A 15,261-nucleotide genomic window follows, 5' to 3' on the forward strand; every position below is an offset into this window, starting at 1 on the left:
GACCACGTCAGCTGACTTAAGGTTCATGTAAAGGCTTTAACCAGTGATATTTTGCAAGCCTATAACTCATTACTGTGCTGCAATTGAACAAAGCTAACTTAATTAATTGTTGGTATGTACCCTGGCTAACTGTCAGTCTTACTGTGGATATGTAATTTGTGTAGCTGCTTGTTAATTTCAGTAAAATAAGAGAAAAATGTGTATTTCTGGAGAAGACATAGAACTCGTGTAAATTGCATAAATGGCACCAAATAAACATGCTATCGTGTTCAGTAGTGACTATGCCAGTTTGTTTGGCAAAATCGGACCAGCGAATAGCGCAGGAGCCTATTGTTGTAAATGCAAATGGCTGCTTTAAATGGCGGATCACAAATATAGCATATTTTAATTGATACAAGTGCTCTTATATACACTATAAGGTACTCTGAACATGACAAGAAGACTATTTACGAAAAAAAAAGTTACAATGTGGACTTTGAGGCTCTTTCCGGAAATTTGCATGTTTCGCCCCCAACAGATCGGTTGAACTATTTTTTTCGTGAAGAGTCTTCTTGTCATGTTCAAAGTACCTTATGGTGTCATTTGGTGTCAAGACCATTTGTATCAATTAATTTGGCTTCTGATATGCGATATTTGTGATCCGCCATTTATAGCAGCCATGTGCATTTACTACAATAGGCTCCTGCACTATTTGCTGGTCCGATTTTGCCAAACAAAATGTTGTAGTACATGGCATATTCACAACTGAACACGATGGCATGATTATTTGGTTCCATCAATGCAATTCACACGAGTTCTATGTCTTCTCCAGAAATATACATTTTTCTCATATTTTACTGAATTTTACAAGCAGCTTCACAAATTACATATCAACAGTAAGACTGACAGTTAGCCAGGGTATATACCAACAATTAATGAAATTAGTTCTGTTCAATTGCAGCACAGTAATGCGTTTTAGGCTTGCAAAATATCACTGTTTAAAGCCTTTACATGAACCTTAAAGGCCCACTATCTTTCCGAAACGTTTTTTTTTCAATTTTTAAAATGGGAATGTAAAATGAGATCGATAATTTTGTAGAGTCGTAAAAGTTATTAACTTACCGTTAATACTACACGCACCATCACCTTCTGAATAATTTTATTAAAATAGATAAAATGTTAATTTTCATAACGCGGGTCGTCTTATGTTTCCCGCCGCCGTCCTAAATACCCTGCGGTAGTTGATTATTACTGCACCAGACGGCAAAACAACAAAATGACTATCCACTGTTATCATATATTACGCAGGAAATCTTGCATATGTTTGGTGTTGTTACCTCATCTTAGGCCATCGGTATGTACATATGTATTTTGTGATGTTATTAAAGGGACAATTCAACGAGGCTAATTCTGTTACATTACCACGAAGCAAAATATGACCAACAAAATGTACATGTTTTGTTCTAAATTTTTTATGAAACATATACCAAGAAATATGGACAAATTCCACGACATTGTTAAGTATTTTGATTGAAAGCATTGGAATCCCAAATCGTTGATCAAAACGATTAAGCAGGTATAACAGGTATGCTGTACCCATAAACGAGCCAAAGTCACGTACCTAAATCAAATGCAATACATAACCACTGAGGAGTTGGTTAAATTATTTTTAGATAAGAACATGCACCTAATAACGTAAACACACTACTGTAAAAGCGATTTGAGTAGTTCTAAACAAAAAATATTTACTACACTGGCAAGGGCCAGGGTTCGCCATACAAGACACATGACCGCAATGTGTAATGGCGCACAGCAAGCGAGTTTGAACATTTCACCTACATTTCACTACAGTGGGCTTTTCTGGCATATTACATAAGAACTGGTTTGTTTCCGATCTATATGCAAATTTTAAGATGAAAATCTATGTTTTGCTCCCGAAAGGTAGTGGGCCTTTAACACAACGTTTGTCCTTAGCTAAAACGGGGTAGAACCTCAATGATAATACCTTTTAGGTAGTCGAATAGAACAGTCCGTGGAGGGAAACAGGGGATGGACTTCCCAAAATGGTCCTCAAATGTATACTCAGGATACTCCAGGCATTCCTTGGGACCATTGGACCAGAGATCAAGGTATTGCCCTCCGTGACAGAATTCGCCATGCTCGTCTACACCTGCGCGTAAAGAAAAAAACCATTCATATTCGAACTATTCATTCATCTTCCACAAGTTCTTTATCTGCATGTTACATGATTTTCTTGAGGATTTGATAAATTTCATCACATCACCAATGAAACCTTATCGCCAAGATTTCAAGTTTAAGAGAGAGAGAGTACATGGATGTTCTTTATATTTTGTGGTCAATTTAATACTACATGTACTCGCAATTTCTACATATCTTTAAATGTGTGGTTACTTTCAATTTTGTTAATTGTGTTCATTGTTTAAGTTTTATTACACATGTTTGATATGATATGCTTCTTCAATGGGGACAACCTACGTCACCGGAAGGGATATTGGGCACACTGAAACAATTAAAAAACGCCCGCTTCAAGATGAAAATCGGCTAAAATTATGATAGAAAGCAATGCATTTCCTAAACATATCGTGCGTCAAAGACAGAGAATTGTTAAGAGACTCTATGAAGCTATTAAATATCGTCAAACTAGCTCAGATAATGCAAACACCTCGACACAATATCTTTCGACGGTAGAGATATAGGCCACATTTCATTCACCAAAACGTTACGGATGAACTACCTGTTATAACGTCATCAAGATGGCCGCCATCTAGAATTTCACGGAAAATTGAGAAATAGTCATAACCTTGTCATTTTTCAACGGAAGTAGACAAATTGATGACCACAATAGAACAGCAAATACATATCAGGACCAAATAATCCAATATATGTAGTGGTTTCTACGCAGGAAACGAAAAAAGGACTTTAAGCTCAAAAATGGTAATATTTTAGCAAATTTTTCATATAAGGCTTTACGCAGCAAAAACGTTTCCAAACATCAAACTATTATTTCTAATCAGTCTAAACAACAACACCCAATGTTAACATTGTATAAATTCCGGTTATGACGTCATCAAGATGGCCGTCATCTCGAATTTCAATGAAAAGTGAAAAATAGACATAACATTGACATTTTTTAACCGAAATAGACAAATGGGGTATCAAAATGACCACAATAGGACAATAAATACATATTAGAACCAAATAATCCAATATATGTAGTGCTTTGAACGCAGGGAATGAAAACAAAATAAAATTTTAATCTTAAAAATAGTAATTTTTAAGCAATCATTTCAAATTTGGCTCGACGAAGTAAAAAAGTTTCCTAACAACAAACTATTATTCGTAATCAGTTATTTGACCTCTTCACAATCAGTAAAAACAACAACAATAGAAAAATCTATAGAAATGCGAAAGAGAATTATTGTTATACCATCATTTGGTTTACAAACATCACCGGGTGCGTATACAGGGATGATTGGTATGTGTTCCAAACCGCTGACACTACAGTTTCCTGATGTCTTAGAATTTCCTTAATCTAATATTGGCTATTGACGATTTATATCTTAACCAATTTGAATTTAATGTTGGCTGAATATCTAAGTGGGACTTAAAAATGCCTAACATAATCCATTTTTGGCGAGGATCACCTCGCCATTGTGATCGTGGTTGCAAAATTCTCTTTCAGTCAATTTCCTCAATATGATTGGCTTAGAACTTGCTCGCAGATACTAGCGCTCCTAACGGCAGTGTATTCAACAACTTTGATTTTACCGGGAATTTTAAATAGCAAATTTTGAATATGAAAGTTACTGAAATAAGCGTATCTGTAATGTTGAAATAGAAGTAGATAACTGCTTTCATATCCTTACCACTACCCAATACACTATCCAAATGATCTTAGGTTGGAAAATTTTCACTTGAATTGTTTACAATGTATCTAGACTTTCCGTCCCGAAAATGTTGTTAACAATGCATGAAGACGTTTCGTCCCGAAAATGCTTCGCTTCGCCCCACGCGTTTTGTCCCTACTAGTGACAATTATCCCGCAACGGAAAAAATGAAATCAATGTTTCACTTCAAACATCAAAATTTTTACAATAATGATTTTTGTAATTTGAATCATATTAGTTCGGGAGCAAATAAATCTCGGGACGAAATGGAGATTTGTTTATCACGGCTGCGTTATGCCACATGTACGTGTAAATCCACAATGGAAGAAAGACAACTCTAAGAAAATTTAGGATAAACTTTGTAAACTGATCAAATAGCGCGTGAGAGACGATGAACATTTTCTAAATGTCCAAGCTGGCGTAATCTTCCAACTTACGGCAGTTAATAAGGTATGAATATTTACCACATCCATAATTATCGATAATTTTATAAGCACATGTATACATTATCAGATTATATATACATATTAAAGCACGTATAGAGGTTGTCACTAAAAACATTTTAGCCACTTTCATCACATGTAGGCCTACAGGAGCTTGACGTTCTGATAATATATATAACGTATTCAGTAAACTACGTAATTAACGAAGTATTTTTGGTCCGAATGACAAAAATCATACATAAAATGTTCGTATAACTCGAAGTGAGATTTTTTTTGACTACTTCATTTGTAGATCGATGAAAATGCCGATTTCTTTTTCATAATTCTTCCGTAGAACGGCACTTAAAAAGCTGTTTCAATCTACAACAAACGTGGAGAAAACGGTTAAATGTTTAGCAATTATCCTGAGTTATACTTTATCAACAATCATCAGAGATTAGTAATTAAAACTTACATAAACATACTCCCGATTCTCACTTGCATTGTGTGATCACTCGAGCGGAACTAATCTCTACCACCTGGCACAGTCTTACAAAGGGGTGTTCTCTTAACGCCAACATATTTATCAACCACAGGTAGGTGTTGTTTTAGGAAACAATAGGAAGGCAATTATATACTGTTTCATATAAGCTGTCTTTATTTTCACCTGTAAAGTCACTTGAGATTTACCTGTATTTCAATCAGTATCATAGGTAACATTGGTGGGTTTTGGATAAAAATTCCTTCAATATATTCCGTATTATATACAACGTAAATTATTAATCAAAGATAATCAGTGCTTTAATATGCTAAGAATTAATATGGAGCTACATGTGGATTATTAAGAACGATGCATTTTGAGTTCCAGGTGAAATATTTTTTTTACAAATCATATCTCAATTTTATCAGAAAAAACAGGTTTCTTGATCAGTGTATATTCTAATGTAACAGTATTCTGTTTTGACATAGGAGTTCCAGTAGGGCTACATTCTTAGCCAACTTTCATTTCTTGTGACCGTGCATAGTTGCGCATGATTTCTCTTATCGCATAGACGTACACCGTGAAGTATTTGGTTAGAAAATGAGTGGAGAAAAACAATATCACAAAAGTTTAAATTAATATTGTCGGAAATTTTGACCTGTTGATTATAGTTTAAGTTGGTAATCTATTGAAGCCGACACAAACACACATTATGATGTTTTATAAACATTGGTAATAATATATAATTGGGGTTTAATGTTCTATATGTATTTTTGATACAAAATATTTTTAGAAGTCACTTAATAATGTAAAAATACTAAATGAAATGAGATTGAAGACTGTTACTTAGGGTCTAAACCATATTCATTTTAATACACATTATAGATGTTAATGTTGCAATACTGGCAAAATTATTTCAAGTCCATATGTTGAAGGTCTTGTAATTCTCAAAATGTTGCAAACTTTTAGTGCTCAGAATACCAAATTAACAGTTTTCTAATTTTTTCTGTTTAAAGATTATAGTACATATACCAATTTGTATCTAGTAACAATGTTTGACCGAAATTCAACCATAGGAAAGAAATTTATATGTTATTTCTAACATGCACAAAAATATATAATTTTACTGCGCTGTTAACGGACAACAGTTTAATTATTGGATGCTCTTTTGCTATAATGATATACAAATGTACATGTACATTTACATTATAATGTAACATCACGCTGATCTAGAAATACCATCTTAGGATAAGAAAGCAGGAAAATTATATAATTATGATAAATGATGCATCCTAATGCAACTTTCAAAATATATTGTATGTTCTGTTAACTTAAAAAGGTCAGTCAAGTACAAGTAAAATTTGGAAATCATATTTGACATAAATTCACTTACTCTTTGGTAGGTTATTAACGCAGATGTTACATGTACATGTACTATATATGTATATAAGGTCACTTAACAGACATATATGGAAGACCTTGTGGAAATATATCACTTTTCAACAGGCAAAAGGCTTATATTATTTCAAACTTTTAATCAAATTAGTGTTACACTAAGTTGAAACTGGATAATTCCTTTTTGGATTTTTTCTTTGATATTTCTGAATGGTAAAGTTACTTCCATGTGAAATAAGTTTCAAAGAACTTTGCTTGATTTTAGTATCAATCTATTGAAAATCTAATGAGATTTATACCAGAGATTTTAGATATATGAAGGAAATCTTTAAAATTCTTGAAATAAAATCATTGTGAATTTAATTTAATTTCATCCATAGATTCTATTGTTATATTTTCATAGATATTAACAGAAACATATATTATGTATATATGTATCTGATATTAAATATGAACACTTATTGAAATGAAAATTAATCAATATACACTTAGATAAGTATCAACACAGGTAACTTTTACAGGTAAATTTACCTGTGGCATTGGGTCTGCCTTTAGGAAAAAGACTATAACCACTGTCACAACAAACAACTCTACAGCTAAATCCAAAATGTTGGCGTTCAGAGATACACCCCTTACAAATGCAATCACACAAAAGCCTACACGATCACTGTTTTTAGTGCGATTACATCTTTGAGTATGAACAATACTAGTTCTTTGAACTTTTTACTCGGCAAAATGAACTTATCACTGTGCCCATGCACACATGCATATGCATATACTTATACTTCTGTGTGCACATTATCAGATACATTATATGACAACTGCTGTATTACAATCAATTTATGAAGGACAAAACTCCAAAGAACAGGAGGACTAAAGAACAACAGAAAATAAATTTCAATAATATTTACTCTAAACTGGTATTGTTATTTATAAAAAAAAAGTGTTTAATTATATGATATTAGCCTTTTCGGTAATTACTCTGTTAATACATTTATTGTTTTCTTATGTTTTACAGAATGTCTACATGCAAGTATCATTTCAATTGGAACCAGTCCAGGAGAAAAAATGTGTGAACAAAATGAAAGAAATCATTTTCAACTGTGGTAGCTTAATACTGTAATAGTTTTTGATATGAAAATAATTACTATCATCATACTCAAATTCCATATATATAATACATTTAATGTTGTAAACATTTATGATCCAAATAATTACCATCATCATCTTCATTCCATATATACAATACACATAAGTGGTGTGATTTGTGAATTTTACTTTAATATGCATATACTTGGTATTTGTTTATTTTCTATGACATCTACATGCTTGAAATAAAAAGAATAAATAAAACATTAAATTTATAACACAATATGACATTAGTTGTTAATATTTTTAGCCCACCATCATCAGATGGTGGGCTATTCAAATCGCCTTTCGTCCGTGGTCCGTCCGTCCGTCCGTCCGTTAACAATTCTTGTTACCGCTATTTCTCAGAAAGTACAGAAGGGATCTTTCTCAAATTTCATATTTAGGTTCCTCTAGGACCCTAGTTGTGCATATTGCATTTTGGGACCGATCGGTGAACAAGATGGCTGACAGGCGGCCATCTTGGTTTTTGATAGTTAAAGTTTGTTACCGCTATTTCTCAAAAAGTGCTGAAGGGATCTTTCTCAAATTTCTTATACAGATTCCCCTAGGACCCTAGTTGTGCATATTGTATTTTGGGACCGATCGGTGAACAAGATGGCCGACAGGCGGCCATCTTGGATTTTGATAGTTAAAGTTTGTTACCGCTATTTCTCAAATTGTGAAGAAGGGATCTTTCTCAAATTTCATATACAGGTTCCCCTAGGACCCTAGTTGTGCATATTGTATTTTGAGACTGATCGGTCAACAAGATGGCCGAAAGGCAGCCATCTTGGATTTTGATAGTTAAAGTTTGTTACCGCTATTTCTCAAAAAGTGCTGAAGAGATCTTTCTCAAATGTCTTCTACAGGTTCCCCTAGGACCCTAGTTGTGTATATTGTATTTTGGGACCGATCGGTGAACAAGATGGCCGACAGGCGGCCATCTTGGATTTTGATAGTTAAAGTTTGTTACCGCTATTTCTCAAATTGTGAAGAAGGGATCTTTCTCAAATTTCATATACAGGTTCCCCTAGGACCCTAGTTGTGCATATTGTATTTTGAGACTGATCGGTCAACAAGATGGCCGAAAGGCAGCCATCTTGGATTTTGATAGTTAAAGTTTGTTACCGCTATTTCTCAAAAAGTGCTGAAGAGATCTTTCTCAAATGTCTTCTACAGGTTCCCCTAGGACCCTAGTTGTGTATATTGTATTTGCGGACCGATCGGTCAACAAGATGGCCGACAGGCGGCCATCTTGGATTTTGATAGTTAAAGTTTGTTACCGCTATTTCTCAAAAAGTGATGAAGGGATCTTTCTCAAATTTCATATACAGGTTCCCCTAGGACCCTAGTTGTGCATATTGCATTTTGGGACCGATCAGTGAACAAGATTGCTGACAGGCGGCCATCTTGGATTTTGATAGTTAAAGTTTGTTATCACTTTTTCTCAAAAAGTGCTAAAGGGATCGTCTCAAATTTCATATACAGGTTCCCCTAGGACCCTAGTTGTGCATATTGTATTTTTGGACCGATCGGTATACAAGATGACCGACCGATGGCCATCTTGGATTATGATAGTTAAAGTTTGTTATCGCTATTTCTCAGCGAGTACTGAAGGGATCTTTCTCAAATTCCATGCATAGTTTCCCCTTGTACCCTTGTTGTGCATAGTACCTTTTAGGACTAATCCATAATGCCTTTCGGGACTGATCGGTAAACAAGATGGCCAACCGGCCGCCACCTTAGATTTCATTGTTGTAGTTTGTTACCACTATTTCTTAGAAAGTACTATAGCGATCTGTCTCAAATTTTATATGTAGTGTGTTTGAAAAAGTTTGAAAAGCCGGGAAAAGATCCCTCTTTCCATTGTCAGTCATAGATCATTCTTTGGTGGGCGCCAAGATCCCTCTGGGATCTCTTGTTAGAAAACATATTAAGATTATTGTTAATAATACACTAATCATCATCTTCGGCATACTTTATTCAAAATAAATTAGATAAATAATTTGCATAACACAGGTTGTCTTATGTTTTCCCTCCTTGACTATCAATCTTCTCTGATCACTCTGAAAATGGTGATTTTACCTTTTTCGGTCGCCACATGAACTGCCTTAAATCAATTATATCCAATGCAATGAGACAACTGCATTTATTATAACGCTGTAAGGCAATTCTGCAAGATCAGCTTACATTGTTAATTTACATTGAACATATACATGCACAGTATGGTACCTTATTTATATCTCCTTTCCTATTTTCAATATACCTTGATGACTTGGAATCTTATCTGGCGGAAAAAGAATGTTAATTGTCTGACAACTATTGACAAATTATTTACAGATAATATTGAAATGTATCCCAAACTTTTATCATTTTATATGGCGATGACACTGTTCTACAACAAATGTTAAACAGATTTGAATAATATTGCATTACATTATTGCATTACATGGAAATTATTATCTAATATATCAGAAAGATAAAAGTTGTAATATTCTCAAAACGTAAATTGGCCCAACAACACCAGTTTACGTTATGGGATATAGAATTATTTTGATAAGAAGGGTATACATATCTATGTATATTTTTTAACATTAATGGTAGCGTTTTTAAAGAAAAGGAAAAAACTGCTGAACAAACAATAAAATCAGTGTCTACTATTTTTAAGAAACAAAGGAATGTATCCCTTCCTGTTGATTTTAAACTGAAAATATTTTAGTCACTTGTAATGCCAGTTTTATTATACTCATCAGAAGTATGGGGATTTGAAAATACAAATATTGTAGAAAAAATCATTTGTAATTTCCTCAAGTTAAAAAAGTGTATAAAACAATTCATGGTTTATGGCGAGCTAACAAGATACCCAATTGATATTGGAATAAAATGTAGAATAATTACTTTTTGGCATAATGTATACTTAACATGAAAATAGACCATACGTTTTTAGCTCGCCTATTCGAAGAATAGGGGGAGCTAATGTTGTCACCCCGGCGTCGGCGTCGGCGTCAGCGTTGGCGTCCCATTTCACGGTAAAGTTTTTGAGCAAGCTTCTGTTTCGTCAATTGTTTAAGCTTAAGTCATCATAAATGTTTATGATTTTATTTTCCTAATGTGTATGGATGCTGAACGTGATAATACAACCAATTTGGGGCCCTTTAGGTTTTTTTTAGTCTGTTAATTTGTCATACTTCCATGTTTAAATAGTAAATACTTGAACAACAACTTCTTCTGAATAGGCGAGCTTTACCGTTCTCCGACAGCTCTTGTTTAAATGGCTGTAAGATGTTTAAGATATTTTATCATAGCTAGTTTAAATCATGTTTGGATATATCAATCAACTTGCTGTTTTACAAAAGACTAATTACAAAAACTTGTTAAAAGTAGACCAATTGACCAGTTTATTCAGAAATGGTATGACTATATTGATAAGTCTTCTTGAGGACTGACATATTCTATATTTAAGACATTTTGGCATAGAAAAATATGCCTCTTGTCTGTCTCTGCTGCAAAACAATACTTGTTAACTGATACTTTGGTCCCAGGAACTTAATGAGAATAGCAATTCAGAATGGATATTTTAATTGACATCAAATTAACAAGGAAAAGGTTAAAGATGCTATAAAGTCATTTGGCATATAACACCATAGGAAATATTAGAATGGGCTCCTAAGAGTATAGTATATGTTTCTTATTTAACACCTTGGTGTCCAAGGAATCCTCAAAAGTCCAAACTGGAAGGAACACTAGCAAACTTTATTTCTTATTGTCCAAAAAAATGTTGACTTTAGAAATATATCCTCCAATCATTGAGACCGAGCCATTTAGTACTTTCAGTACTTTGATTGTAGACTAGTAGCGTCTCATGATGAATTATTCCAGCACAACATCAACTAATAGGGTATCAAATTAAAACTGAGGTAAGCCTGTGTTTCCGTTAATACCAATGCACTTCTCGAAACGTCTTGTGTCTTTTAGAATGAGCATATCCATTGTTTATTCCCTGTGAATAACATAAGGAATTGCCATATTGTTACTATAGTGTCACATATTTCTTTCACTAGCACTTAATGATCAGCTGATATATCATTACATTACCGGTTTACCATCGTGGTTCTAACTTGTCAACCGTTCAAGGCAAGCGTTAACATCAGAAACATCGGGTTCTTCCTGTTTCCAACCTAGTGATTCCCATATTGTAAATGATGTTCCAGACTTCCCCGGCATGATGGAAAAGACACCAGATCCACATTCTGCGAAGGGTTGAGTTGGTTCTTCTTAATTCGTATGAAGCACATTCCTCATTCTCAGTGACCATAGATGGCACAGGTGAATGATTTGAGGTCATAAATGAGGTCTGCAATGAAGTTCCACTTTTTGCCAAGTCTGGAAATCACTGTAGAGAACTTTTTCCTAAAGAATCTTCAATGGTGTCTCCATGCATACAACGGCTTTGACAAAACCAGCACAAGGGAAAATGAAAAAAACACCTATGAACGCACAAAGGTCCACAAGGGTGATGAATGGGCTTTATACGAATAATGGAGCTATGTGCTAAGGAGAACCAATTCGACCATTCGAAGAATGCGGATCTGGTGTAATTTCCATTATGCCGAAAAAGTCTGAAACAGCATATACGATATGTTAGAATCTGAAGGAGATCCCACATCCCTGGGGCCCTTTAGGTTTTTTTGAGTCTGTTCATTTGTCATATATCCATGTTAAAGTTCTTGAGCAAGTTCTGTTTCGTCAATTGTTTAAGCTTAAGCCATCATAAATTTTTATGATTTTATTTTCCTAATGTGTATGGATGCTGAACGTGATAATACAACCAATTTGGGGCCCATTAGGGTTTTTTTTGAGTCTGTTAATTTGTCATATATCCATGTTAAAGTTTTTGAGCAAGTTTCTGTTTCGTCAATTGTTTAAGATTAAGCCATCATAAATGTTTATGATTTTATTTTCCTAATGTGTATGGATGCTGAACGTGATAATACAACCAATTTGGGGCCCTTTAGGTTTTTTTTGAGTCTGTTAATTTGTCATATATCCATGTTAAATGTTTTGAGTAAGTTTCTATTTTGTCAATTGTTTAAGCATAAGTCATCATAAATGTTTATGATTTTATTTTTCTAATGTGTATGGATGCTGAACGTGATAATACAACTAATTTGGGGCCCTTTAGGGTTTTTTTTGAGTCTGTTAATTTGTCATATTTCCATGTTTAAATAGTAAATACTTGAACATCAACTTCTTCTGAATAGGCGAGCTTTGCTGTTCTCCAACAGCTCTTGTTATGACACGCTGCTAGTCTACAAAATTACTTCGTATTATGCACGGTTGTCGAATCATCCGAGTTCGTATCAACCAAGTTCCTCTGTAGTTTGCTGTTTGGAAACATTTAGCTGCGTAAAGCCAAACATGTAAAAAATAATGGCTTAAAACTTACCATTTTTGAGCTAAAAATCCTATTTTTTTCATTTGTCTACCTCCGTTAAAAAAATGTCAATGTTATGACTATTTTTCAATTTTTAGTGAAATTCGAGATGGCAACCATCTTGATGACGTCATTATCGTAAGTTCATCCCAACTTATGCAGTATTAACATTTTGATTTGTGATCAGTGGGTCATAAGGGTTCAGAAAAATATCAGTTCGTAGGTTTGGGGGGGGGGTGTGCATGTGGGACCCTCCTAGCTCATGGCCATTGTAAGATTGACTTTAAGATGTATTTTACACATTTTTTACACATTTTTTGAAATAGTAGAATCCCCTGATGGGCGTTTTAGTCTAATTCATGTGTATTGAATTATTATTATAAGATTTAACATTACTTGCTTGAACGTTTTTTGGAAATGCGCCACGCAGCGGAAAATTTAGTAGGAAAAATGTGCAGGAGGACCTTTTTTTCTTTCAAATTAGCATTTAAGAACATTTAAATTTGCGAAAATGGGGGGGGCATGCTTCCTACGCCCCAGTATCTTGAATGATGTAAATATTGATACAAATAAAGATTTTCGTGGAAATACCTATAATGATTTATTTTAATCTTTCAAATATAGTTGTCATAGATGATTTATTAATTCCATTAATAAATTGACGTAATTATTGAACCCAAATCCGGATTGGAGTATATTTTCTACCCCAGTACGTCCCCCGGTTACAAATGGAGGCTCCAGAGGATTTGTAACCGGGGGGCGTACTGGGGTTGAAAATATACTCCAATCCAGATTTGGGTTCAGTAATTTCGCCAATTTATTAACGGAATTTACAAATCATCACTTCTCAATTGGACCCTACTAATATACAGGAACATACATTATAATATTACGACATATAAAGTTAAAGATATATGTACTTGACTGTATACAATCAAGGGGAATAATTCTTACGGTTATAAACCTTACAACAACATATGTATTACAATTTTTTTTACATCAGATAGTTTAACCATTTGCACAAGATTAAATGAAAATATTGATAATTTTTCATTTAAGTGATAAATGTAATATGTACGTGTATAGATATACAGAGCGTTTCGTTAATTAAAAATCGTTATAAACAAGTACTCATTGTAATGGACACCATTACATAGTCCCCCAAACGCATCCCCAATTGCAACAAATCAAGAATGCGGTTGCACAGTGTATATAAACATCTTAGGAGAATTTTGATGTATTTTTATATAGGAATTCAGATTCTCCTAAAATGTACATAACTACATAACTCGGTGATCATGACCCAGGACCTGGCCATGCCTTGTACCTGCGTATACTGCGCATCCCAATTTTTCACTTGATAATTTATGGAAAAAAGTGCGCACTATACCCACAAAAATACGGTAATACAAGGCTATTTTCAAAGGCATTGATTTGGTAGTTATCATGACTGTATGGCATCCCTTATAATTTAAGTTAAAACCCCCATTTACCAATTTTCAATGAATTGCTGACGAAAAATTGAAAACAGGAAGTTGGCCCAGCGACAATCTTTTAAAAATCTTATCATATTAATCAGCATTCCTAATACCCCTATATACTAATTTTTAATGAAATCAGAGACCAAAATATAAAAAACATGAAGTTAGCCAAGCGGCCATCTTGGAATACCAAAAATCTTTACGAAAATCTTTTTATGTTGTTCGCCATCCCTTAAAACCCCTGTAGACCAATTTTCATTGAGATCGGAGATCAAAACCTGATGAACAGGAAATGAGCCAGCTGCCATCTTGGAATAGCAAAATCTTTACGAAAATGTTTGCATGTTGTTCGCCATCCCTTAAAACCACTATATACCAATTTTCATTGAGATAGAAGACCGAAACCTGAAAACAAAAAGTGGGCCAGCGGCCATCTTGGAATACTTAAATCTTTAAGAAAATGTTTGCATGTTGTTTGCCATTCCTTAAAACCCCTACATACCAATTTTCTTTGAGATCGGAGACCGAAACCTGAAAACAGGAAGTGGGCCAGCAGCCATCTTGGAATGCGAAAAATCTTCAAGAAAACATTTTCATGTTGTTCACCATCCCTAAATAATCCTATAGACCAATTTTCATTGAGATCGGAGATCGAAACCTGAAAACAGGAATTCGGCCAGCGGCCACCTTGGAATACTAAAATCTTTACGAAAATGTTTGCATGTTGTTCGCCATCCCTTAAAACCCCTATAGACCAATTTTCATTGAGATCGGAGACCGAAACCTGAAAACAGGAAATGGGGCCCTGGCGGCCATCTTGGACTTCCGGTTCCGGAAAGAAAACCTTTATGCACCACCCCACACCCTATAGAGTCTGTCTACCAAGTTTCATGATCATCGGCCCAGTAGTTTCTGAGAAAAGCTGCGGAAACCCCCGCGGCGGAAGAAAGTGGAAGAAATAAGAATAAAAATAATAATAATAAAAAGAATAATAATAATAAGAAGAAGAAACAGAGCAAAAACAATATGT

General features: G+C 34.3%; 1 protein-coding gene across 1 annotated transcript in view; it reads right to left on the bottom strand.

The window, feature by feature from the left end:
• LOC138327340 (trimethylamine monooxygenase-like) overlaps positions 1-15,261 on the bottom strand; it is a 48,496-nt gene that overhangs the window by 1,152 nt on the left and 32,083 nt on the right. The gene's annotated exons all lie outside the window — the stretch shown is intronic.

Source organism: Argopecten irradians, chromosome 7 (assembly GCF_041381155.1).
Source record: "Argopecten irradians isolate NY chromosome 7, Ai_NY, whole genome shotgun sequence".
NCBI lineage: Eukaryota > Metazoa > Mollusca > Bivalvia > Pectinida > Pectinidae > Argopecten > Argopecten irradians.